This window comes from Panthera tigris, chromosome A1 (genome assembly GCF_018350195.1).
Source record: "Panthera tigris isolate Pti1 chromosome A1, P.tigris_Pti1_mat1.1, whole genome shotgun sequence".
NCBI classification, from domain to species: domain Eukaryota; kingdom Metazoa; phylum Chordata; class Mammalia; order Carnivora; family Felidae; genus Panthera; species Panthera tigris.
Window position 1 is genome coordinate 63,958,358 of NC_056660.1, and position 27,846 is coordinate 63,986,203.

The 27,846-nt window shown below is 36.5% G+C and overlaps 1 protein-coding gene and 1 long non-coding RNA gene across 2 annotated transcripts in view; one reads left to right on the top strand and one right to left on the bottom strand.

Annotated features, from left to right (window-relative positions):
* Positions 1-27,846, top strand: part of GPC5 (glypican 5) — a 1,419,588-nt gene that overhangs the window by 1,042,603 nt on the left and 349,139 nt on the right. The window lies entirely within an intron of this gene.
* On the bottom strand, positions 263-7,844 carry LOC122236667. The gene is made up of 3 exons (XR_006214823.1): positions 7,749-7,844; positions 6,821-6,939; positions 263-309 (listed from the first exon to the last, which is right to left on the bottom strand). It is a non-coding gene; the product is annotated as an uncharacterized LOC122236667 (long non-coding RNA).

A 27,846-nucleotide genomic window follows, 5' to 3' on the forward strand; every position in this document is an offset into this window, starting at 1 on the left:
CTATCAAAACTTATAGACAGTGCAGTTTCTGTAGGGAAAAAACTGTACCCTTAGATGATTCTGGAACCTCTTGTTCAGAATTTTACAAGGTGAAGCAGTATCCTAGTAATTTTCTTTGAACAGAACTAATACTAAGACATTGACTATTTTAGCAATGAAATTTAATAGCATATATGCATTTATATACATCTCATACTTCCATGTATAATCAAAAGAGTAAGAAGTTTGTTAGCTGTTTTTGTAAAGTCAGATTCAACTTTCCTCTACCTCTTCTAATTTGTAGTGACACCAGTTTCTTCCACTGAGAGCCTATCAGAAGAGCAAAGAGAAGTCAAATGGTAGATTGGTTATTGTGGCTTGATCATTGATGTGGAGCTTAAAGCAGCTATTGAGGCAAACTTGTATTTGCTTTGGATTTCGTGACCACAGCCCCCAGGTAGACATCAGTGATGACCACTTCATTTTTAAATATAAGAGTTTGTGAGGCAAATACATGGTCCAGAAGCAGATATTGGGCAAATACTATCTCAACACAAGAAATATAAGGATGAGTAATATTGAAAACCTTTTAAATCCCTTCTTACTGCAAATAATGATCCATGCTGAGTTTCTAAGTGTACTGAAAAATAAAGCAAGGTTTAGTAGGACTTGCCAAGCAAGAGAAACAAGCTTATGCATTCAATTTTGTGCTATCTTTAAATGCAAATGGTTATTAAGGCAGTTGTGACTGAAAGACCATTCCATTTGAAGATGCATTATTGTGATTAATTCTGCACAGTCGCAACAACCCTACTATCTATTTTCTTCAAACGTTTCATGGTGATGACTTCTCTTTGACCTATTGCTTGCTAATTGCTGGTGAGTTCTTTTTCTTCTTTAATCGCTAGTATGTTTTCAATGGAAGTTACACAGTGAAGGGATTTTGGTCGATCATAGTACTCTGAACTACAAACAGTGGATTAAAAAAAGGTCAGATTTTTAGTGAGTCAAGTGAGCATATGGATTACCTCTTGAAGATTGCATTTAATACAGGGAAGAAACCAGGAGTATCAAAATGAATCAGAAGTAGATAGATTCAAAAGTGTATATGCATTTGATAATAGTCAGAATTGAAGATAAAAGCTAAAGATACTTTGGGTGACAGTAATAATTGTATGAAAAGAGGAAACTATAGTATAGATACAAGGGCGGAAATTGAAGTGTCTCTCAATGTCTACCTGGTTGGAAATAAAACAGAGACTCCAACCGACATATTTAATTAAATCTCCAAACAGACTACTGTAAAACATAAGGTTGATATCTCACCAGAGAAGACATGGCTTTGATGTTTTCTCTTCTCCTTGTTCCCTCTTTGAATCTGGTCTCTTAGTTCCCAAATAGGGAGCATGGCAAGACAGCACGGAGAACAGTTCTGGCACTAGTTTCTCCTGCTGGGAATTTGCTCTGATCACAGTGTTGACAAACATATACTCCTCTCTACTGAAACTCTTCCTTATCTACCTCTTTCTGAGTCCCACGAAGAAATGTACAGTTGTTTCCAGTGCTAATTGTTGAATGCCTCCTTACTACATGCATGCTCTGTCACTTACCATTGTCCTTTCCCAAATCTTTAACTTCTTGCTTCCCACTTTCCCCTCCATTATATAAACATCTCAAGTATCTCTTACTTTAAATGTTACTGTAAAAAACACAAGAATGGTCACTTGATTTCATGTTTTCCAGTTGGTATACAATAAACATATGTTTCTTCATTCAACGTTTTTTTGTGTGTGTGTATGTATATGGTCCGGGCAGTGTTCCAAGTCTTTGATTACAGCATTGTGGCACAACAAACATGCAAATATGTAAAAAAAAAAAAAAAAAAAAAGATAGATAATTAAGGGTCAAAATGAAGATAAAAGAAAGATAAAAAACGTATGTCAGTGTTGACCTCAGGCCAATTTTAGACTTGGTAATCAGTTGAAGACTCCCTTAAAAGGTACGGTACTCTGAGAGTTGAGTGCTAAGAAAATTGTTCTCTGTCATAATCTGGGGTCCGAGTGTTCTAGGCACTCAATAGCTCTAGAGCTGGTGTGAAGACCCCAAAACAGGAATGTGATTTGATGTATCTGAAGAACAGAAAGAAATCCAGTGTGAGCGAAAGATGTGTGCATGGGGAAGATAAGAAAAGTCAGGTGAGCACAGGCAAGATCACATGGGCCTTTTTGTCCAGGGTAAGAAGTGTTGCTTTTATTTAAAGTATAAATAATAAGACATAAGAGCGTGTTAGAGAGGGGCATCAAGGGATCTAATTAGGCCTGTTAGTCTTTTTGGATATTTGGGATATTTAGCTTTTGCATTTTGGATATTTGAAGATGGATCCTAGGAAGCAACTGAAATAATAAGACCAGATAGGAGACCACAGTTATTAGAATTCTGGAGATAGTATTAAAGTAAGGAGGTAATATAATAATTGCGGACATATTGGAGAGATTTAGAATGCATTTTGGATTTAGAATTGCTAAGACATCTCAATAAGTTGAGTGTGAAACATGATAGCAATCTAGGAATTACGTAACTTCTTAAAAATTGAGGTGTGATTAATACACAATGTTATAGTAGTTTTAGGTGTACAACAGGTTGATTCTGTATATTACTCAGTGATCACCATTAATAAATGCAGTCACCCTCTTTCACACATCCCCCATATATCTCCTCTCTGAAGACTATTAGTTTGTTCTCTGTATTTAAGAGTCTGTCTTTTATGTTGGTTTCTTTGTCCATTTGCTGTTTTTAGATTCCACATATAACTTAAAACATATGGTGTCTTTGACTCATTTCACTTAGCATATTACCTTCTAGGTCCATCCCTATTGTCAAAAAAGGCAAGATATCATCCTTTTTTATGGCCAAGTAATATTTCATCTCCTTTATCCATTCATCTATTGATGGACATTGAGATTGCATCCATATCTCAGCTATTAGAGGCAATGCTACAGTAAATATAGGAGTATGTATATCTTTTTGAATTACTGTTTTTGTTTTCTTTGGGTAAGTACCCAGTAATGGAATTACCATATAGTACAGTGTTTCTGTTTTTAATAATTATAATTCTTATGCTTTTGGTGTAAGTATGACTGGATGTATGACTATACCTGTGAATGAGATGCAAAAGTGTGGATAAGGGACAAACCAGATAAGAGGAATAAGGATAAGAGGAACTTAACCAGAGATCTGTTAGCTTTGTTACATTTAAAGTAATTAGGTATATAATTCTGGAGTTAAGTAAAAGGTCAGGGTTAGACTCATAAATTTAGAGTAAACATTTAAACATAAAGATCCCTAGAAAAGATGAAATTGTGTGAAAAGAAAATACTAGCAAAGAAAATAAGGAGACTTCAAAGCATGGCATGCTATGTACTTAATTTTGTATATACCACTCTCCCCAAATTCACATGTTGAAGACCTAACACGATGCCATTTGAAAGTGGGGACTTTGGGAGGTAATAATTACGTCATGAGAGCAGAGCCCTCATGATAAAGTGAATGCCCTTACAAAGCCCTCTCTCTTTCTGCTTTCCCTCTCTCTGCCATATGAGGGACCTAGGAGGAGGGTTGTCACCAGAACTACACCGTATTGGTACCCTGATCTGGGACTTTTCAGATCCAGAATTATGAAAAATTAATACTTGCTGTTTAAGCCTCTCAGCCTATAGTTTTGTTACAGAGCTTGAGGACACTAAGAGCATTACCACATTTACAGGTCCATTGGAAGAGGAAAAACTAGCAAAGTGAGACAGGAGAATATGATATAGAAGTCAGTAGCAATGTGTGATTCAAAGAGGGGGAAAGATTCATGTGGGATGCTACAGAGAGGACTGTTAAAAATGGAGACAGGACACCTGGGTGGTTAAGTGTCCAACTCTCGATTTCAGCTCAGGTCACAATCTCACAGTTTTTTGAGATTGAGCCCCTCATTGGGCTCTCAGCTGACAGTGCAGAGCCTGCTTTGGATTCTCTTTCTGCCTCTCTCTCTCTCTCTCAAGATAAATGAATAAAAATTAAATAAACATTTAAAAAATACGTAAATAATATGAGGACCAAGGAATGACCACCGCATCTGGGAAAATGGAGGTCATTGGCAAGCCTGGAAAGAGCAGAATTATTTGAGTGGTAGGCAGGAGATCCCAGGTAGAGTGACACAAAGAAAATGGGTGGTGGGGAAGGAGGTGGAGATAGAATATGATTCACAGCTGTTTTATCATTTTGCCTGAAGGAGAGGAAACAGCTCAGTTTATAAACTTGCTATCTCAATACCATTAAATTCAACAGAACTTGTTGCAGTCACTTCCACCAGAACACTAAAATGGCTCCTGCTAAGACCTTTAGGTCTTCAAATACATTACTTCTATGAGACTAAATTACTTGATTTTTTCTCATTTGATTAATAAGTCCTAGTTTAGCTTCTTGAATGTGAAGAAAATTACTCATTTTGAGCCACAAATTGGGGGAAACATGGGTAAAGAATATACTTCAATATGACCTAGCTGTGATATAACTCATTTTCCCTTTAAATTTAATGGAAATGGTTAACTGCTAGAAGGTGATATCTACTGGTATTTCACTATCAAATCATTCAATGATAATTTTGAGTATAAAAATTAAATTCTTATTGATTGCCACGCTAATTTGAAACTTAGAAAAAGGATTTTGTTAGCGGCACCTGGATGGCTCGTTCAATTAAGTATCCTACTTGAGCTCAGGTCATGATCTCACTGTGGGTTAGAGCGCCACATAGGGCTCTGTGCTGACAGCTCAGAGCCTGAAGCCTGCTTCAGATTCTGTGTCTCCCTGTCTGTCTGGCCCTTCCCTGTTCATGCTTTCTCTCTCAACAAACAAACGTTAAAAAAAGAAGAAGAAAAAGGATTGAGTTAACTGAAATGTCCATGTATTCCCAGACTGTTAACCAATAGAGAGTTAAACACTAAAGTGGCAACCAATAAAAGAAGGCTGTATGATCTATAGTGCAATTTTGAGATTCTACAAAAACTGTAAAACATCACACATTTTAGTTCGGAGGGCTATACTAAATCTGCCACCATTCTTACTCATTCTTATTTCTTAATTTTTCTGGGAATTATTAGCATTTGGCCACATTTCTATAAACTTTGGAAGAGAGAATTTTGGCCAGCCAGATCCTATTGACTGATGTAAGTCATTGCCATTTGGAATAAAAATTGGCTTAGCTTTCATAGCTACTTTATAAAGGAAACTTTGAGAACCCTATACTGAGTCCATTTTTATAATAGTCAATCCAGAATTTCAATTACAGGTTTCTTTTTTCACCGTGATATAAAATCCATTAATTACTAGCATCTCTGTCTCTAAATGATAACATAACTATTGGAATTAAGTAAGCATTTTTGCACCTTTCAAAATTTAAAGGATTTATTAAACACTATATTTTTGATGAAGTGATTTAACAAAATACTAAATTGACTTGCCACCTTCAGTAAATGCTTAATGTGTATGCTTAGGAAAAGAACTTTTAAAACTGTGGGGCACCTGGGTGGCTCAGTTGGTTAAGCGTCCGACTTCGGTTCAGGTCATGATCTCATAGTTCGTGGGTTCGAGCCCCACGTCGGGCTCTGTGCTGACAGCTCAGAGCCTGGAGCCTGCTGCAGATTCTGCGTCTCCCTCTCTCTCTCCCCGCCCCCCACTCATGCTCTGTCTCTCTCTCTCCTTCAAAAAGAAATAAAAAACATTAAAAAAATTTTTTACATAAATATTAAATTTAATTTAATAAGCTAATATATGTGGTAGGTGTTCTTTAGTCAGACAGAGTTGAAAGTCTCAGCTCTTTTTAATGGTATTTCAAATATGTCATAAAAATAAGTCTTAATAGGGTACACATATTTAATAAAATTTTTATGAAATAGAGTTAGACTATTTTCTTGAAATATGTACTTGTTAGTAATTATGAAACTTACAACTTGTGCCTTTTGCATGATAGAAACTGAAAACCTGAAGAAGTAATTTTTGATTTAAGTGGTAGGTACTGAATTACTACTGTACTACTGTTAATTCTGCAAATCATTCTCTGCCAGTTATATTTGCATGTTCTTGAAAATAAGAAATTTGAGATGAAATGACACTTGATTTTTAGAATACTTAATAAAATAACAAGGGTTAAAAATATTGGATTGTTAGTGGAAAATATGTGTGATGCAGGTTGGGCTATTCAGCAGTTGAAATTTTACCTTTGAGTAATAGTTTAAAATTCTCAGTGCAAGGAGTCTTACTTGCATCAATAGTTTGCATGGAATCAGTATGGCAATTAGAATGGATCTTAGGGGCTAAATCAGTTAAGCGACTGACTTTGGCTCAGGTCTGATCTCACCATTTGAGTTTGAGCCCCACATCAGGCTCTGTGCTGACAGCTCAGAGCCTGGAGCCCGCTTTGGATTCTGTGTCTCCCTCTCTATGACCCTCCCCACTCATAATCTGTGTTTCTTTCTCTCTCTCTCTCTCTCTCTCTCTCTCTCTCTCTCTCAAATAAACATTAAAAAAAATAAACAAAAGAATGGATCTTAAATTAGATCTACTAAAAGAGGCTTCACGTTAAGAGTAATCAAAGACTAAATTGCAGCAAATAATTACCTCAAACGCGAACATACACAGAAAACGAGATACTATGGCATATTACTTAAGGTCTAATAATAAAATATTTTATAAACATCAAACTAACAAATAATGTAAGAATTTTAACAAAACCAACAACAAATCAAATAAGTTACAAAAATACATCAAAAAGAATAGTAACTGTCTCTAGGTGACTTACTAGAGTACAGGAATATAACCAGCAGGCAAGTAACCTGCTGTTTCGCTGCTCTGCCCACTTCTGCTTCCAGAATTCTGATTGCAGTTTTTAGCTGGATTCACCTTATTCATATATTCCTCCTAAATGGTATACACAAGAAATTTTTAACTCAGAATTTTATAAAGACAACAACAAACAAGATAATTTAAAAAAATATGTCCATACTGTGGGTAAGAACTGGATGCTCATATAAAGCATTGAAAATTGATAGTATGTTACAAATAATGTGTAACAGCCTTCTAAAATTCATCTCTAGTCTCTAATCATTAGGGAACTAGAAGAACACTTAGAGAGGTAGGTGAATTATAATACAACACAGAATAAAATTTTAGAGGCTTTAACACAAGAAAGTGCTGTTGTTGTTGTTGTTGTTGTTGTTGTTGTTGTTTCACACTTGAGTGAGTCCAATTGAGGTCATGTGGAGTGAGGGCAGGATAGAAGGGAGGGCTCAGGTCTCTGCATTTTTTCAAGAACTCAACTAGTGACTCTTATACCCATTCTTTAACCTCAGCTCCCTGCATTTTCTGGGTGCAGCCAGGTGGCAGTACAAAAAAGCAGTACCAAAAAAAAAGGAGTACATATTTCCGTCCAGTATTTTTGGGTAGAATTCATTCCTGGGGCCTTAGACAACAACATGGAAACCTGGAAAATGTAGACCATCTGTGTACCCAGGAGGGAAAGGGTTTGATAGACCCAGGGCATTAACTCTGCTGTTGAAGATTAATAGCTTGGACCAAATATGTGAGTCGTGTTTTTTCTCTTGCTTGTTCAGGCACTAATGTCACGTCTCTTATGTATGAATAAAGGCTCTCCATCATTCTTTTTTAACATCTCACACATTCACACACTCGTGTGTATTTCCTGTTAGTGTTTTATTTTAGACCCTTACTCTTTCCAATCAAGCTTGACAAACCATCCACCTAAGTGATGATCTTCCTCTGTATGTCTTCTAGGATCTCCACATAGAGTCCTGAGTGATCTTTTGAAAGGCACAGGTGATCCTGTCACTTCCAGCTGAAATCGTTGAATTGTTATCTTTTCCTATCCCAAAAGTCCAAACTACTTTGCGGACATTATAAATACCTAAATAATCAGCACATTCTGACAGAGTGCTGCCATTATGACCTCAGAAAATTCTTTACTCTGGTTGTACCATGCCCTAGATGTTGAAACTTGGCAGAATTTTCTGAAGCCAAAGCTTATATTCTTTACCTACTCTCACAAATGATAAATTCTTATGAAAGGTCCACAGTATTACTTGGTTTCAACTTCAAAGAATCCTACCTATTTGATAAAAAATTAACTTTAGGAATGATATTGTTAAAAGAGGTTTTAGGTACTTGAAGCTAATAGGTGCTCAGATATTGAATTAATCACTAGTTGTAAAATACTCTATATTGGGTTATGGAAAATAAGGTGTATTTATATATTTTAATATTTTTTATATCTGTGCATACATATATCAGAGACTATGATCTCTCTTATCAGATATTTCCAGAAACTAATACCTGCTGTGTGTGCTCTACCTTTCTGGAATTAAAGAACCATCTCCCATCTCCTCTGTTCCTTTTCCATTGCAGGATTCAGTTGTCTCTGTCATCAACAAAGGCTGCCCTTCTTCTAGTACTAAAGTTCACTCCTAGTGACCACCACTCTGGTTTCATGGCAGGGAGGATACACTGATTTTTTTTTATGTATTATGTTGCCCTAACGGCAGGTAGAGACATGTTTATCATTCCCACAGCCCAAATGGGATCAGATTGACATTTTTCATTTGAATGTAATGAAATTTGGGACATCGGATAGTACAGTGACACTATATTACCTGTCAACTCTTCCACTTTCCCAGATCCACTTTAGACATTTTTATGTGGCTGCTTCTTTCTCTCACTCTGGGACTGCCTTTAATTAAAGGCAGATGGCTCATCCTCTATACCCATTGACTCCAGTCTCAATATAAAAACACATCCTTGACTTCCCAGGAGAAGAGAATGTTTCTATTGCCCAGTGTTCTCAGTCCTCACCTGATGTCTCAGAATTGACACAGTTCCCAAAATGATACTGCAAATGGCAATTTCTTTTGGAGGAAACTCCTATCCACAAGGCTGTGATTTAGCCTTTTGGCCTCAATAAGACATTCACACACATAACCCATGCATTCATGTATGCATTCATTCATTTATTCAATCAGTATGTATTACACACCAGCTATGAACCAGGCAATGGTAATAATCTAAATGAAAAAAAAAAAACTACAAATCTCTACTTTTATTGAACTTATTTTCTATGGATAGGCAATGACATTAAATAAAAATATTTGATGTGACACATCTAGGTATTGACAAGAGGGAATATGATGCAAGATAAGTGGTCCATGATTAATGGAACAGAGTCACTAGTGTCAAAGAGTATAACAATACCTAAATTTAGGTTACTAAGTCCCAAAGGAACAACAACAACAACAACAACAACCTCTGCATGTGGGGACTCCAAATAGAATTTTCTCAGGCTTGCTCCAATTCCTTTCATCATCTCTCAGAGGATCCAAAAAACAAACAAACAAACAAACAAACAAACAAAACAAAAGAAAACAAACTAGTGGTCTAATCTCTCCCTTCTTCATTTTCTGTTCTCTGAATCTGGATTCCCCAGGGAGTTGTTTTACAATTATGGAAATGACACACCTGTATGAAGACTCAAGGTTACTTTCACTTGGGGGTTCAGACCTAGTCACTGGTCCTTAATCACTGATTATTACATTTTTAAGACTCCTTATTTAATATTCTTGTTTCACTTTCTTTTGCATCCCTGTAAACCATTTTAAATCTAAAATACCACATCCTTTATATGTGAAAGAACATATAGCAAAGTTATAAATTATCAGAACAGTATGGGGCTTAGGTAGATACCAAGATTCAAGTTAGCTAAGCTGATACTTTCCTCTTTAGAACTAAGTTATTCTGGGAAGTATTAGCATAACCCTTTCTACATGACATTCAAATTTTATGACAAATTTGGAAGTAATTATTACTACTTTATCAAAAAAGATACCTTCTTCACTATAAATGAAATTTTGTGTTTGTCCACTCTTTGTTAATATTTATTGTATCCTAAGAATTTATTTTAAATTTCACTGCAAAATCCATAGGGAAGGAAAAAGGATTTTAGTATACATAATTTTGCTTTAAAGATAACTTTTTATAAAATACGGATTATATATAAAATTTAAATTTGACTGTCACTTCTTACTATATGCTCTAAGAACATAGCCATTTGTTTAATAACATTGTGTTAATACCGTAAGTTCATTTGTTTGACATAAAATAGGTAGTGATGTTATCTTGATATGTTATCAAATGTCCTTTCAATACTTTGCTTTTTCCCATATCTTCGCATTCTGTCTTCATTATAATTTCCATCAAAACATATTTATTTACACTAATTGAGTTACTTATTATGAAAAAATTTACTTACACTGTTATGTTTCAACATAGAAAGAAGGAAGCTAGGATGTTATGATGAAACCAGTCGTTATCAATGGCTTTGAGTATTACTGTAAACATTTGTTAGATAAGAAAAGTATCTCAGTAGTAATTTTAAACAGCTGTGCTCTCATTTCTTAGTCTTGTTTTAATGTATGCTTAGTAGAAACACCAATTCCAGAGGCTTAACTATGCGAGGTATTTATTTCAAAAGATATCATTGGTAGATTTTCATCAGAAAGAGAAATACATTCTGATGTTGAAGTCCTTGCCTAATAAGAGTTAAAAGACCAGATAGGGCAAAGTAGAAATAATGGACAATTAGGATAGGGAAGAATCTGTTCTTTTTTCTCCTTCCTTCTTCCTCCATCTTCTTTTTTTCCTTCTTATTCCTCTTCCTTCTCCCTTCCTTCTTTCCTCCTTCCTTCTTCCCTTCCTCCTTTACCTCCTTCTCCATTCCTCTCCTCCTCTACCCACCCCACATCTTTTTCATGGTATATGGAGAATATCTAAGATTGAAGTTGCTTTTCTTACCAACAAAATCTTTCTATGCAAATTAGATTTGCAATGGCAAAACCATGATTGTTAGTTTTCTCTGTAATCTTACTTTCCCTGGTACTACTTGGGTGTTGACACTAAGTGATGAGTGTGGCTTTCCTTGGAATGTAGTTTTGTCCTATGTCATTTTCCTTTCTCAAGGCTGGAATAACAGAGACCGGAGAACAGCAACAAAAAACTTGGGCAAGGTAGAGTGGTTGGTGACATGTGAGCACTTGTTTGATGTGCATTCTGCCTCGTAACGACATCTACTAAGGTTGCTTTCTTCATATATAACATCTATGTATGTTTCATAACATTCTTCATTGAGAGATGGAATCATTACAAAATTGTATTGGATAGAAAATGGGAAGTTAGTAAGGTGAGAGAATTCTGGACCCTCTCTACCACAAAACTGTGAATTCAATTAACTTTTAGAGAGCACTTAATATATGGAAAATATAAGAATAGAATGTATTCCCTATACTCAGAAGTTACAAGTAGTAGAGGAAAGCAAATATGAACTAGATGTAAAACAGTGTATAATTACATTTCAAAATGAGTTGTGCATTTTGGATGTGAAATAATAAACAGTACAAAACAGAACATAATCAAAGGTACAAATATATGGTATAATAAATAACTGTTAAAGGATGATAGGACAGGGAAATATATCCATGTCCAGAGATTTAAGGACATACTCCATGTTAGTTTTTCAACTGACTATCCAAAGCTACCTATGCCTCCAGTCGTGTTCTCAATCTGTGATTAAATCCTTCTGTTCTGTGCTAGAATCTAAGGCTACAAAGTCAGATAAGATATTGGTAGAGTTCTAGTCGAAATTGCAAAGATTAGAAACCTATTTACATTAAAGTAGTTTCAAAGGGTTGCTATTGAATACTTCTGGGAAACAGCATGAACTCCTATGGCCAGGAATATAGATGGGCCTCATAGAGTGCCAAGGGGGGAAACGGGAAGATAATGAAAACTAGTGGCTACTCTCCTCATCATTCCTACTTGGGTCGTTTGTTTTTCATGTCTGCATTTCTTTTTCCTAACCAATCAATCTTGTCAATTCATCCATGCCCTCTTTGCCAACAGCTTATCTCCTCGCACTGCTTTGGTTTGCCATGATACGGTTTCAGGACTGCCTTTTCATACGTCTTTTCAAGTGCCTACTCATAACTGACTCTGGTTTCTAAGTTTTCTAGATGATATTTTAAAGAGAAGAAATTGAATTTTTATTCACTGGAAAATGGATTGCCTGGATTGGAGTGAGGAGTTCACTTCTTCTCCAGCCAGGCAAACTTGGGTGGGGAGGGTCATATGGCACGTATTGCTGTAGAGAGAGCAGGTTCTGCAGAAGAGCGTGCAGGAAAAGAAAGAAAGTAATCCTGTGTCTGTCTTCAAGTTGCTTATAGGTGTGGAAGGAGAAATTCAGAGAGATGAAATCAGTTTGTCAGGTACACTGAGCTTACTAGCATGTACTGTGCTGGGTGATTTTAGGAAGTATGAGCACTCAGAGCAGAAGAAAATTGTAGTCAAACCATCGTTTCTCCCTGTATATCCTGTATTAATCATACATATGTACACACATACACACACACACACACACACACACACACACACACATCAGTGCTCTAATCTCCTACAGAACAGCAACAAAAGGGCTTGAGGCAAAGTGGGAGTGAACACATGAAGACAAATGGCAGTTTCTTCTGATAACATGATCATAAAAACAGCTTTGTCCTTTACAGCTTTCACACTTAAACGCCATATTTCCTGCCACTTGTGTATTAGAGGTAGAACCGATGACCAAAAGTATGAGTGTATATAGCAAGTGTGAGTACAGTAGAAAGACTCATCTCACTAGGGTGGAGGAATGATAATCATGGTGATTTTAAACAAAATATGTATTAAGGGGAAAGAGGCAAGAAAATTTGCAAAAATATGGTAAGGAGCTGATGTATTTCCTGGGAAATTTCCAGAATGTTTTTTTTATGGATATTAGCTCACCAGGATATTTTTTTGTCTTCTTTAAAAATTTTAATTCCAGTGTAGTTGACATGCAGTGTTACATTGGTTTCAGATGTACAGTACAGTGATTCAATACTTCCATACATCACCCTGTGCTCATCCGACAAGTGTTCCCCTTAATCCCCATGACCCGATTTCACCGGGTCTCCCCAGCCCCTCCCTTCTGGTAACCAACAGTTTGTTCTCTATAGTTGAAAGGCTGTTTTTTGTTCTTGCTCTCTTTTTCATTTGCTCTTTTGTTTCTTAAATGCTACATATGAAAGAAATATGGTATTTGTCTTTTTCTGACTGACTTATTTCTCTTAACATTATCACTAGGATATTTTTTTATTTTTATTTTTTGCTTTGTAATCAGTATATTAAGGAGACATTCATACATTTCAAGAAATGCTTAATTCTGATATCCAGATTTAAGCTTGTGAACATGACTTTTAAATATACAATTAAAGCTATTCATCATAATTTGCTATACTACCAACATTAAATTACAGTTACTTCGGAGCATAAGTTAAATGGTTTAAAGTAAGCCTCACTAGGATATTTATAATTATTATATAGAAAAGAGACTAACATTAAGTGCATTTGAATATCTTTGTGCCAAATGAAGTTCAGTAAGCTGACTTACTATGCATGATCTCTGAGTCTTTTATACACTAGTGTTTATTATTATTCTTTAAGCAAGATAGTACAATATAGTGTTTTTAGTTTAGTTTTAATTTTGTGAGATGGTTTTATTTTTTTTTAAGTTTATTTATTTACTTTGAGAGAGAGAGCTCCATGCTAGGCATGGAGCCTGATGTATGGCTTGATCCCTTTAACTGTGAGATCACGACCTGAGCTGAAATCAAGAGTCAGATGCTGAACTGAGACACCCAGGTGCCCCCAATATAACATTTTTATTTCCTTTGATCATAGTACCAAACTTTTTATGTCAGATACATTTCCAATGACAAGTTTCCAATGAGAAGATTTTCATGTTAGCATGATTTCTAATGAGAAAAATTTGAAATGTGTTCTCAGGCAGGGAAATTTTTAAATTACAGCATATCTACAAATATAATATGGTGTAATCACTAATATCCTGGTTTGGAAGAATATTTAATGATGTGGAGAAAGTCTCTTGGTATAAAGTTACTTAAAAAAAAGTTTGTGTCTGCATATGTGTGAATATGTGTGTGTGTGTGTAATTTCAGAACTTGGTGTCTATTTATCATAGAAAAATGATTAATGTTGATCTGTAATCAAACATATAAAATTGTAGTATTTTTACCTTTGTTATGCAGGCTAATTTGTGTGAGGGTGTGTGTGTGTGCATAATTCTTTTTAAGTTTTTATCTCTTGGCATTTTCCAGATCTACTTTGTGCCTACTTATCAGAGAAAACATGTAACAAGGTATGTTACGGTTGTTAGCTCTGAAAAGATTTAGGTCTCTCTGTTTTTGACTTACAATTAAGGGTGTTCCAAGAGCTATCACATTTAAAATTCTATCTCCAAAGCAGTCTGAAGAAAGGTATTCATTTACATTATGTTTCAGCAACTTGTGCACAGTCTTTTAAATGCAAATAGCTGAATGCCTATTTCAAAGTTAAAAAATTAAGGCATTTCTCAAGTACTGATTTACAGTAGTGTGTCAGCACAGTATCTATGAAAGAAAATTTATCATGCCAGGGAATAATTGAAATTGTTGTTGAAAGGAGTCTGAAAACAACCTTTTTATCTGAGGCTTAAATAAATACTTTTCATTTTGAAGACAGCTCTAAGTGCCCCATATAGCTCAGGTGATCAGTAAAAGTAGACAACTGACTTCTTCAAGGAGTCTTGATTTTTATGTGATTTGATCAACTCACAGAGTGTAAATTCTACTGCCAAAGCTAAACATATGCACGGGCTTATCTGAATTCTTGTATTCCAGGTATCTGGTAAAATATGTTCATGTCACTAGCTTCTTTCAAGTAGTGTTTATCATCATCTCTCTGATTGCCTAATATAAGTTTACAAGCAGTCTCTTAGATGTACTAGTGCATTACGGCTCTCCACAGATATCAGAAACAGCGACATCTTTGGTAATGAATGTCAGAATCATGGCAGCCTATGAGTATATCGTCTATCTCCACACCTCATTGCGAACACACCAAGTGAGGAACTCATTCCAAACTCTGTAGTCAAACAAACCCTAACATACAAAGTTTGCATGAGTTGCACAAGGAAGGTATTTTAGAAGTCCAGACAATTATGAAGACAAAATGTCTCTTATTTAAGAGAATACTGTCTCAGTCGTTTCTTATTTTCCTTAAAGTAATGTGTCCTCTACTGTGAAAATATTTGAAAGCCTAGGATTTTGAGGATGGAAACGACCAGAAAGATGCTAGTCTCAAGGTTTTTCAAATTAAAAAACATGATATTTGTCTAAAATTACACTGGCAGCTTGTGATGTATTTAGAAGTATAACTAAAATATTTCGACTCCCAATCTGGTGCTAATTCCATTATACTAGGCTAGCTAACCAAATAACTTATTTCCCAAATGAGTCTGTTTAGAGCAACCACAGTTTATTGTATTTTAAATTGGATTATCTAGTCTTCTCTCCAGCCTTTCCCATTCCTGCCCTCCTTCCCCTTCCTTCTTTCTTTTTCATTTCCTTCCCCACCCCCAGTCTTCTTTCCCCCCTTCCTCCCTTCCTTCCTTCCTGCCATCTATCCATCCATCTCTCCATCCATCTCTGCCTGCCTCTCCTTCTTCTCTTTCTTCCTACTTACCTATCTTCCTTCCTTCCTTCTTCATTTTCCTCTTTTATACCCTTTTTTGCCCCAATATCTAAGCAACAATGTTACTCAACATTGTTATTTACCGTAGTAAGTACGCCACTTCCTTTACATATGACATTTGTATGACATCTTCTGTATTGTTTTCTCTTGCCCAACCATTGATTTTTGGAAGAATGTATGTCAGAGCTGGTTATTAGTTACTATTCTTTATTTCCTTAGTTCATCTGTGTAAATTTAGTCTTTAGTCAAAGAGGCAAAAAGATCAGAAAGAATTAAATGGTTTGAAAGAGATTGACAGTGATATTCTTTGGTGATTTTTCTAGATTATAATAGAAATAAATCTTTTCTCCCAGAGTGCAATTTTAAGGATGTTATATCATCTATTTTAGATTAATTACCATTGATGTTCATATTCATTATGTAATAGTGTATGGATTATTGGGGCCTTGTCACACTCTAGTAGCTGTAGAATAATGTTTTGTTGGAACATATTAAACAAAATAAACTCTCCATGATGCTGATATCTATTAATCAATACAAATACAAAAAACATCATCACTAATAATAAGACAGCCTATTTGAAGAAAGCCATTTTAGGCAAAAGTGTTAGGTAGCAGTTTTCTCTTCTTATTTTTTTAAAAAGTTTATTTTGAGAGAGAGAACAAGTGCGAGACAAACAGAGGCAGAGAATCTCAAGCAGGATCCTCACTGCCAGTGCAGAGCCCCACATGGGGCTTGAATTCAGGAACCATGAGATCATGACCTGAGCTGAAATCAAGAGTCAGACCCTGAACCGACTGAGCCACCCAGGTGTCCCTCTCTTTGTCTTGTAACACAAACATAAAAATAGTTATTAAGTATTTCTCCAACTGAATGAAGTATGTGTTAGGATGTTAAATGAATACAAAAATGAATAAGATAATAGTAGTCTGATAAGTATAATCAAGAATTGTGAATTAAAAATAGCATATAACTTGTTTTACAAAAGAAATATTAGTGTTTGGTGATGGGGTTGTGAAAATTTAAGTTACTTTTTTATCACTGATACTTAGTAATGCTGTTTATAATTGCATTTAAAGTTGATGTAGTATATATTTATGAAATTTGACCCATTTGCAAATACATGGAGTATGTTATTTGGTTGATTTGACTAGCCTGTTTCTGGAAGGGCCAGAGCATTTGCAATGGGACCAGTTCAAAAGTAGTGGATTCGATTGATTAGGAAAAATGGAGGGATGTTTGGTGGAAGAACTTTTTATTTAACAGAAGGTAAAGGAGTGATTACTTATGTCCAGTTAGGTGAAGTTTAGAGGTTGGGAGGCTTACGGGAATGACTTAGAGGGTGGGTGGCTTAGAGGGAATTCCAACTCATGAAGCTCCCTTCAGACATCATTGAACCAGAATAAGCTGGTTTTAAAACATAGAAGTGGAGACTTACAGAAACACTCGTGGAAACTTTTTGACCCTCATATTAGAAATAATAGATGAAGATTCAAGTAAATAAGGACATATGCATATGGTGCATTGTGGTGTTATTAAAATAATATTTATAGAGTGTATAGGAGAGTATAGAGAAATTCTGAGGTCACAACATTGAATACAAAATAAAATATGATAAAAATAGGTTAGTAACCACAGTATATATTTTTAAAATATTCCTTAAATACCTGTAAGATAGTACAGGAAAATGTAGATGTTGAATCCTTAGTGAGTTACCATGGTGTTTGGCAAGGTAGGACATGATGGATGGTTTTGTATCTATTACTTTCTAGTGTTTTTGAAATAATATGTAGCAAATATGTTATTTTTATGGAGAGAATAATAATTTAAAAACCTAAACTTAGATGGAAGAAAATATGCAATTTAAGAAACAAAATCTTCAATGTATTACATTGATATAAAGTTAATGAATTAGTTGTTTGAATATTCTTTTTTGATGGTCTGCCTGTTAAATTCGTTTTGCTCAACTTTATTGGATGTTCTACATTTTTCTTATTTTAGATATGAATTATATTGTTAATATTTCCTAATGGTGCCTTTTCATGAACAATAGTTCTTAATTTTAATGAAGTCTAATTCATTTTCCTTTATGGATAGTGTTTGTGAAGAATGTCCTTGCTCATCCCAAGATCATGAATATATCCTCCCATGCTTTTTTCTCTAAGTTTCTTTATATTTCACACATCTGCCTACAAACCCAGATAAAATTCATTTTTTGGGTCCTGTAAATAAGAGATCAAGGTTCATTTTACATTTTTAAACATATCCAGTTGGTCATATCTGCTTCCAGTCAAATGACTAAATATTTGTAGGTCTGTCTCTGCACTCTATTCTGTTCCACTGACTTGTTTCCCTAAATTTGCACCAAAAACATGTTGTTTTGACTCCTGTCAAATAAATAATAAATCTTTATATCAGATATATAAATTCTGCAACTTTATTACATTTAAAGATTGTCTTCACAATTCTTAGTTAACTTTGTATTTCATAAATGAGAAATTTAATTCAATTTTCCTAACAAAATTAACAAACAAGTAAAAACATCTTCTCTGATTTTGCTTGGGATTGCATTAAATCTGTAGATCAGTGTAGCCAGAATTGACCTGACAGTGTTGAATATTCCAGTTCATGAACAAAGCATCCCTTCAGTTCTTCATGTTCTTCTTAATACTCTCGGGCAGGGGGACAGGAGGGTTATATTTCTACACTTGGCATGTTATATTTCAATCAAAAGGAGAAAAAGAAAGAAATGGCATAATATATACTAATATTACATAATAGTAGCCAGTAAGAGTAAATATTTATTGAGCATTTACAGTGTGTCTGACCTTGTGTTTCTGTTCACTCTCACTATACCATTTCATTTTCACTACAATGTTATAAGTAAATGCTTTGATAATTCCTGTTAAACTGATGTAAATCTGAGATTGGATAAGTTATATGACCTATGGGTATAGATCACACAGCTGGCTTGTGATAGTAACAAGATGAAATCCACCTTTGCCTTATGGGAAAGTCCATGGTCTTAAAACCTACACCATAGTTTCCAGTGAACTCAACCTCTGTACTTTTATAATGCACACTATAACAATGGGTGGATTTTTGCTAATGGTGTTTATTGCCAATTGCATTTATAAAAATAAATAGTCTTTCTGATAAAAAATGTTTGGGAGAGAGAGTATGATGTGTTAGGGGATGCTAAATAAAGTATAAAGTGTTCTAGCCCTGCCTTGCTCAGGTACCAAGAGTCAAGATTGAGCATTTGAACTGCTTTTTTTTTCCTTATTGGGTTTTTTGTGTGTAGCATGGGAACCATAATTGCTAATCTACTTTCATCAGCAACTATTGAGACTATTAAATTATGTGTTTAGGTGAAAATACTTTAATAGCTCTTTAGAGCTATTTTCTTTAGAAAATACATCATTGCTTTGAAAGCCCATTTCTTTAATACATGTTACAAATATATTTGGAATATGTAAAATGTATTTTTTTGCCCCAGATTCAGTACCTCTTCCATCAATTTATTCTTACTAATTATATAGGAGGGGGGGGAAGTAAGGTTTTTGCTGTCTTTGTGTTTCCTATTGAAAAGAGTGACCGTATATCCTGGTTTGCCTTGGACAGTCCAGGTTAATTCTTATTTCCGCAGTATAATGATTAAAAGAACCTACTGTAACTCTAGTCAGGAAAAGGTAAAAAATATATATGGATGTCTTAGCATTAGATAATAGTTTGCCTTTTCTTTTTTTTTTTTTTGAACAAAGACTAAAATGTATTTAAATTTGCCTTTTTCAATGTATTTTACTTGAACAACTTCCAAAAAGATGTTAACACTGCTTCCATATATTTTTTAATTGACTTAATCCTCAGTGTTATTTTGCAACCAGGCTGCAATTTATTTTTGTGGCATAAAAATGCAGCTCATAAGTGTATTTAAAGTATTAGATTTATCAATTTCCACATACATATCAAAATATGTACTATTCCTAGTCTGCTGGGGTGTTTTGTTTTGCTTTTTTTTTTTCTTTTTTTTAAACCTAGACTGCCAAACTTAAATTTCAAAATGGTAGACAGAAGTACTTTTGATGTAGTGAGCACATATAGAAGTAGACAGGGGAAGACTGCTTGGCCATACTGACTAATGCCACCATCAATTTACCCAAGCTGGATTGGAAGAAAGTTTGCTGGGTCTACTTCAGTTTTTCATAATGTCAAGCTCCCTTGGTAGCCTTGCTTAGTATTCCCATAACCACCTGTCTGGTTGTGGTGTTAAGGGTAAACAAGTGTTTGAAAGGAACTAAAACCTGGGAACAAACTCAGTTTCTTTGCGTCATCACAGAGCCACAGGGACTCTTGGGAAACACAGTAACATTTCATAAAATAGTGGGGTTTTTTTTTAACATTTTTATAACTATAAAGACCCATTTTTGGGGTTGTCTCGTATTTTTATTATTTTTTAAGTTTTTTTTTTTGGGGGGGGAGAGAACACGTGCATGTGCACATGAGTTGGGGAGGGGAGGAAGGGGAGAGAGAATCCCAAGTAGGCTCTGTGCTGTCACCACAAAATCCAATGTAGGGCTCGATCCCAGGAACTGTGAGATCATGACTTGAGTAGAGATCAAGAGTTGTATGCTTAACCAAATAAGCCACCCAGGCACCCCCCCTTTTTTAAAGTTTATTTATCAGAGAGACAGAGAGAGCGCACACAGGGGAGGGGCAGGAGAGAGGGGAGAGCTGGGGTTGTCTCAGAGAGTTTATCATTATTCAAGGAATATTTAAATTTACCCTCTTGCCAGAATGGAACAGCATAATCTATGTGACAATTTCTTAAGTGATAGGATTTGGGCTTTATTGTTGTTGATTTTGTTATCTTTTTTTTCCCCCCTCAGTTTATATCCATCTCACATCCTAAAGGTGTTAGGGTTTTGGTTTTTCTTTTCCAGCCCATGTGTTGAATAATTCATGGGCTATTTGGTCCTTCCCTCTGTTTGGTTCTCTTGAAGCAGCGCCTCACAAATTGTATGTTTTCCTAGTAATGAAGCAGAATTTGCTTTTTAATCCTTGTTTTTGTCATTTAATGAACATTTAGGAGGAAGGTTACATTCATTGTTTGAACTGAAATCACTAATGTGAAACAGATTTCATTTCCTTATCGTTCAAGCATTAAAAAAATTGTTTTAGGGTGATCTGATCATGAAGCTTTTTTTTTTATTTATGTGAATGGAGAGGGGAAAGAATATATTTTCTCTTTGAGAGTCTAGAAATTTCTCATTTCAAAGATAGTCTAGCCTGATGATCTTAGGTGTATTTACATCTGGGAGACATAAATTGATGTTAGTGGGTTTTTGTTGTTGTTGTTTTTGGTTTGTTTGTTTTCATTTATGTTTTTTTTTTTTTAATGAGAAAAGAGCATTTAGATTGAAAGGGAAATGTTAGTGTGAGTAAAACTGAGTTGCAATTTCTTATGGAGAAAAGAAGAGAGGAAGATGGCCAAAAAAAATAATAAACATAATAGAATCAGTCAAGGAAAGTATTAGTTCTAAGTACTTGAGAAGACAATTTAACTCTAAGGAAAGATTTTATGTTTGAATGACATTACTCAGAATCTTCTGCTATTTGGAAAGTGACCCGATGATAAGTCCTGATGTCAGTGCTGACACTTGGGGAATTTTTACCTGCTTATTCCCAGCTGTCTTAGTCACTGGAGGCAGATGTAGAAGGAAGACAGTCCCCTTCAGTGACTAGCTGACATCACCAGAGAAACTCAAGATGAGCTGTCAGGAATCAAATAGCAGAGTTTTAAAGGAATTCTGTTTTTACACATTATGAACTTGCCAACCTTCAGACTGGATAAATTAATCATGCTCTGATAGGGTAGCCCCAGACAGCCAACCTTTGAGCATCTCTTCTTTTCTATAATCGATACAGCAATTTAGCATTTAAACCTGCCTCCAGGCTATAGGGCATAAAAGTCATTGTGAAAATCTTTGTATTCTATTTATAATTCTTTGTTGATAATGTGAAATGATTTTTTGTAAAAAGAAATCCCAAAATAAAAATGCAAATTATTGTTACTGCTATTATTTGTTATAATCAACTTAAATAACAATATCATTTTTATAATTCACAATTATCAATTAAAATGACAATTATTTTTTTTCAATATATGAAGTTTATTGTCAAATTGGTTTCCATACAACACCCAATTCTCATCCCAAAAGGTGCCCTCCTCAATACCCATCACCCACCCTCCCCTCCCTCCCACCCCCCATCAACCCTCAGTTTGTTCTCAGTTTTTAACAGTCTCCTATGCTTTGGCTCTCTCCCACTCTAACCTCTTTTTTTTTCCTTCCCCTCCCCATGGGTTTCTGTTAAGTTTCTCAGGATCCACATAAGAGTGAAAACATATGGTATCTGTCTTTCTCTGTATGGCTTATTTCACTTAGCATCACACTCTCCAGTTCCATCCATGTTGCTACAAAAGGCCGTATTTCATTCTTTCTCATTGCCACATAGTACTCCATTGTGTATATAAACCACAATTTCTTTATCCATTCATCAGCTGATGGGCATTTAGGCTCTTTCCATAATTTGGCTATTGTTGAGAGTGCCGCTATAAACATTGGGGTACAAGTGCCCCTATGCATCAGTACTCCTGTATCCCTTGGGTAAATTCCTAGCAGTGCTACTGCTGGGTCATAGGGTAGGTCTATTTTTAACTTTTTGAGGAACCTCCACACTGTTTTCCAGAGTGGCTGCACCAATTTGCATTCCCACCAACAGTGCAAGAGGGTTTCCATTTCTCCACATCCTCTCCAGCATCTATAGTCTCCTGATTTGTTCATTTTGGCCACTCTGACTGGCGTGAGGTGATATCTGAGTGTGGTTTTGATTTGTATTTCCCTGATGAGGAGCGACGTTGAGCATCTTTTCATGTGCCATCCAGATGTCTTCTTTAGAGAAGTGTCTATTCATGTTTTCTGCCCATTTCTTCACTGGATTATTTGTTTTTCGGGTGTGGAGTTTGGTGAGCTCTTTATAGATTTTGGATACTAGCCCTTTGTCCGATATGTCATTTGCAAATATCTTTTCCCATTCCGTTGGTTGCCTTTTAGTTTTGTTGGTTGTTTCCTTTGCTGTGCAGAAGCTTTTTATCTTCATAAGGTCCCAGTAATTCATTTTTGCTTTTAATTCCCTTGCCTTTGGGGATGTGTCGAGTAAGAGATTGCTACAGCTGAGGTCAGAGAGGTCTTTTCCTGCTTTCTCCTCTAGGGTTTTGATGGTTTCCTGTCTCACCTTCAGGTCCTTTATCCATTTTGAGTTTATTTTTGTGAATGGTGTGAGAAAGTAGTCTAGTTTCAACCTTCTGCATGTTGCTGTCCAGTTCTCCTAGCACCATTTGTTAAAGAGACTGTCTTTTTTCCATTGGATGTTCTTTCCTGCTTTGTCAAAGATGAGTTGGCCATACGTTTGTGGGTCTAGTTCTGGGGTTTCTATTCTATTCCATTGGTCTATGTGTCTGTTTTTGTGCCAATACCATGCTGTCTTGATGATTACAGCTTTGTAGTAGAGACTAAAGTCTGGGATTGTGATGCCTCCTGCTTTGGTCTTCTTCAAAATTACTTTGGCTATTTGGGGCCTTTTGTGGTTCCATATGAATTTTAGTATTGCTTGTTCTAGTTTCGAGAAGAATGCTGGTGCAATTTTGATTGGGATTGCATTGAATGTGTAGATAGCTTTGGGTAGTATTGACATTTTGACAATATTTATTCTTGCAATCCATGATCAGGGAATGTCTTTCCATTTCTTTATATCTTCTTCAGTTACCTTCATAAGCTTTCTATAGTTTTCAGCATACAGATCTTTTACATCTTTGGTTAGATTTATTCCTAGGTATTTTATGCTTCTTGGTGCAATTGTGAATGGGATCAGTTTCTTTATTTGTTTTTCTGTTGCTTCATTATTAGTGTATAAGAATGCAACTGATTTCTGTACATTGCTTTTGTATCCTGCAACTTTGCTAAATTCATGTGTCAGTTCTAGCAGACTTCTGGTGGAGTCTATCGGATTTTCCATGTATAATATCATGTCATCTGCAAAAAGTGAAAGCTTGACTTCATCTTTGCCAATTTTGATGCCTTTGATTTCCTTTTGTTGTCTGATTGCTGATGCTAGTACTTCCAACACTATGTTAAACAACAGCGGTGAGAGTGGACATCCCTGTCGTGTTCCTGATCTCAGGGAAAAAGCTCTCAGTTTTTCCCCATTGAGGATGATGTTAGCTGTGGGCTTTTCATAAATGGCTTTTATGATCTTTAACTATGTTCCTTCTATCCCGACTTTCTCGAGAGTTTTTATTAAGAAAGGTTGCTGAATTTTGTCAAAGGCCTTTTCTGCATCGATTGACAGGATCATATGGTTCTTATCTTTTCTTTTATTAATGTGATGTATCACATTGATTGGTTTGCGAATGTTGAACCAGCCCTGCATCCCAGGAATGAATCCCACTTGGTCATGGTGAATAATTCTTTTTCTATGCTGTTGAATTCGATTTGCTAGTATCTTATTGAAAATTTTTGCATCCATATTCATCAGGGATATTGGCCTGTAGTTCTCTTTTTTTACTGGGTCTCTGGTTTAGGAATCAAAGTAATACTGGCTTCATAGAATGAGTCTGGAAGTTTTCCTTCCCCTTCTATTTTTTGGAATATCTCGAGAAGGATAGGTATTATCTCTGCTTTGAACGTCTGGTAGAACTCCCCTGGGAAGCCATCTGGTCCTGGACTCTTATTTGTTGGGAGATTTTTGATGACTGATTCAATTTCTTCGCTGGTTATGGGTCTGTTCAAGCTTTCTATATCCTCCTGATTGAGTTTTGGAAGTGTGTAGGTGTTGAGGAATTTGTCCATTTCTTCCAGGTTGTCCAGTTTGTTGGCATATAATTTTTCATAGTATTCCCTGATATTGCTTGTATCTCTGAAAGATTGGTTGTAATAATTCCATTTTCATTCATGATTTTATCTATTTGGGTCATGTCCCTTTTCTTTTTGAGAAGCCTGGCTAGAGGTTTATCAATTTTGTTTATTTTTTCAAAAAACCAACTCTTGGTTTCGTTGATCTGCTCTACAGTTTTTTTAGATTCTATATTGTTTATTTCTGCTCTGATCTTTATTATTTCTCTTCTTCTGCTGGGTTTAGGCTGCCTCTGCTGTTCTGCTTCTATTTCCTTTAGGTGTGCTGTTAGATTTTGTGTTTGGGATTTTTCTTGTTTCTTGAGATAGGCCTGGATTGCAATGTATTTTCCTCTCAGGACTGCCTTTGCTGCATCCCAAAGCGTTTGGATTGTTGTATTTTCATTTTCATTTGTTTCCATATATTTTTTAATTTCTTCTCTAATTGCCTGGTTGACCCACTCATTCGTTAGTAGGGTGTTCTTTAACCTCCATGCTTTTGGAGGTTTTCCATACTTTTTCCTGTGGTTGATTTCAAGCTTCATGGCATTGTGGTCTGAAAGTATGCATGGTATAATTTCAATTCTTGTAAACTTATGAAGGGCTGTTTTGTGACCCAGTATGTGATCTATCTTGGAGAATGTTCCATGTGCACTCGAGAAGAAAGTATATTCTGTTGCTTTGGGATGCAGAGTTCTAAATATATCTGTCAAGTCCATCTGATCCAATGTATCATCCAGGGCCCTTGTTTCCTTATTGACCGTGTGTCTAGATGATCTATCCATTTCTGTAAGTGGAGTGTTAAAGTCCCCAGCAATGACCACATTCTTATCAATACGGTTGCTTATGTTTGTGAGTAATTGTTTTATATATTTGGGGGCTCCCATATTCAGCGCATAGACATTTATAATAGTTAGCTCTTCCTGATGGATAGACCCTGTGATTATTATATAATGCCCTTCTTCATCTCTTGTTACAGCCTTTAATTTGAAGTCTAGTTTGTCTGATAGAAGTATGGCTACTCTAGCTTTCTTTTGACTTCCAGTAGCATGATAAATAGTACTCAATCCCCTCACTTTCAATCTGAAGGTGTCCTCAGGTCTAAAATGTGTCTATTGTAGGGGTGCCTGGGTGGCTCAGTCGGTTAAGCGTCCGACTTCGGCTCAGGTCATGATCTCACGGTCCGTGAGTTTGAGCCCGGTGTCGGGCTCTGTGCTGACCGCTCAGAGCCTGGAGCCTGTTTTGGATTCTGTGTCTCCCTCTCTCTCTGACCGTCCCCCATTAATGCTCTGTCTCTCTCTGTCTCAAAAATAAATAAACGTTAAAAAAAATTAAAAAATAAAATAAAATGTGTCTCTTGTAAACAGCAAATAGATGGGTCTTGTTTTTTTATCCATTCTGATACCCTATGTCTTTTGGTTGGCGCATTTAGTCCATTTACATTCAGTGTTATTATAGAAAGATATGGGTTTAGAGTCATTGTGATGTCCGTAGGTTTCATGCTTGTAGTGTTGTCTCTGATACTTTGTCTCACAGGATCCCCCTTAGGATCTCTTGTAGGGCTGGTTTAGTGGTGACAAATTCCTTCAGTTTTTGTTTGTTTGGGAAGACCTTTATCTCTCCTTCTATTCTAAATGACAGACTTGCTGGATAAAGGATTCTCGGCTGCATATTTTTTCTGTTCATCACATTGAAGATCTCTTGCCATTCCTTTCTGGCCTGCCAAGTTTTAGTAGAGAGATGGGTCATGAGTCTTATAGGTCTCCCTTTATATGTTAGAGTACATTTATCTCTAGCTGTTTTCAGAGTTTTCTCTTTATCCTTGTATTTTGCCAGTTTCACTATGATATGTCGTGCAGAAGATCGATTCAAGTTACGTCTGAAGGGAGTTCTCTGTGCCTCTTGGATTTCAATTCCTTTTTCCTTCCCCAGATCTGGGAAGTTCTCAGCTATTATTTCTTCAAGTACACCTTCAGTACCTTTCCCTCTCTCTTCCTCCTCTGGGATACCAATTATGCGTATATTATTTCTCTTTAGTGCATAACTTAGTTCTCTAATTTTCCCCTCATACTCCTGGAGTTTTTTATCCCTCTTTTTCTCAGCTTCTTCTTTTTCCATAATTTTATCTTCTAGTTCACCTAGTCTCTCCTCTGCCTCTTCAATCCGAGCCGTAGTTGTCTCCATTGTATTTTGCAGTTCATTGATAGCATTTTTTAGCTCCTCCTGGCTGTTCCTTAGTCCCTTGATCTCTGTAGCAAGAGATTCTCTGCTGTCCTTTATACTGTTTTCAAGCCCAGTGATTAATTTTATGACTATTATCCTAAATTCATTTTCTGTTATATTGTTTAAATCATTTTTGATCAGTTTGTTAGCTGTTGTTATTTCTTGGACATTTTTCTGAGGGGAATTCTTCTGTTTTGTCATTTTGGATAGTCCCTGGAATGGTGCAGGACTGCAGGGCACTTCCCCTGTGCTGTCTTGAATAACTTACGTTGGTGGGCGGGGCCGCAGTCAGACCTGATGTCTGCCCCCAGCCCATTGCTGGGGCCACAGTCAGACTGGTGTGTGCCTTCTCTTCCCCTCTCCTATGGGCGGGATTCACTGTGGGGTGGCGTGGCCCATCTGGGCTACTTGCACACTGCCAGGCTTGTGGTGCTGGGGATCTGGTGTATTAGCTGGGGTGGATCTGCAAGGTGCACTGGGGTGGGAGGGGCAGGCTCAGCTAGCTTTTCCTTCAGAGATCCGCTTTGGGAGGGGCTCTGCGGCTCTGGGAGGGAGTCAGACCCTTCGGAGGGATGCATCCGCAGAAGAACAGCATTGGGTGTTTGCCGGGTGCAAGCAAACACCCTGGCAGGAACTGGTTCCTTTTGGGATTTTGGCTGGGGGATGGGTGAGGGAGATGGCGCTGGGGAACACCTTTGTTCCCACCAAGCTGAGCTCTGTAGTCCGGGGCTCAACAACTCTCCCTCCTGTTGTCCTCCAGCCCTCCCGTTCTCCAAGCAGAGCTGTTAGCTTATAACTTCCAGATGTCAAGTCCCACTTGCTGTCGGACACACTCCTTCCGGCCCCTCCACTTTTGCAAGCCAGACTCAGGGGATCTGCTTGGCCTGGGGGCCGCCCCTCCGGCCCCGGCTCCCTCCCGCCAGTCTGTGCAGCGCGCACCGCCTCTCCCTCCTTCCTACCCTCTTCCATGGGCCTCTCATCTGCGCTTGGC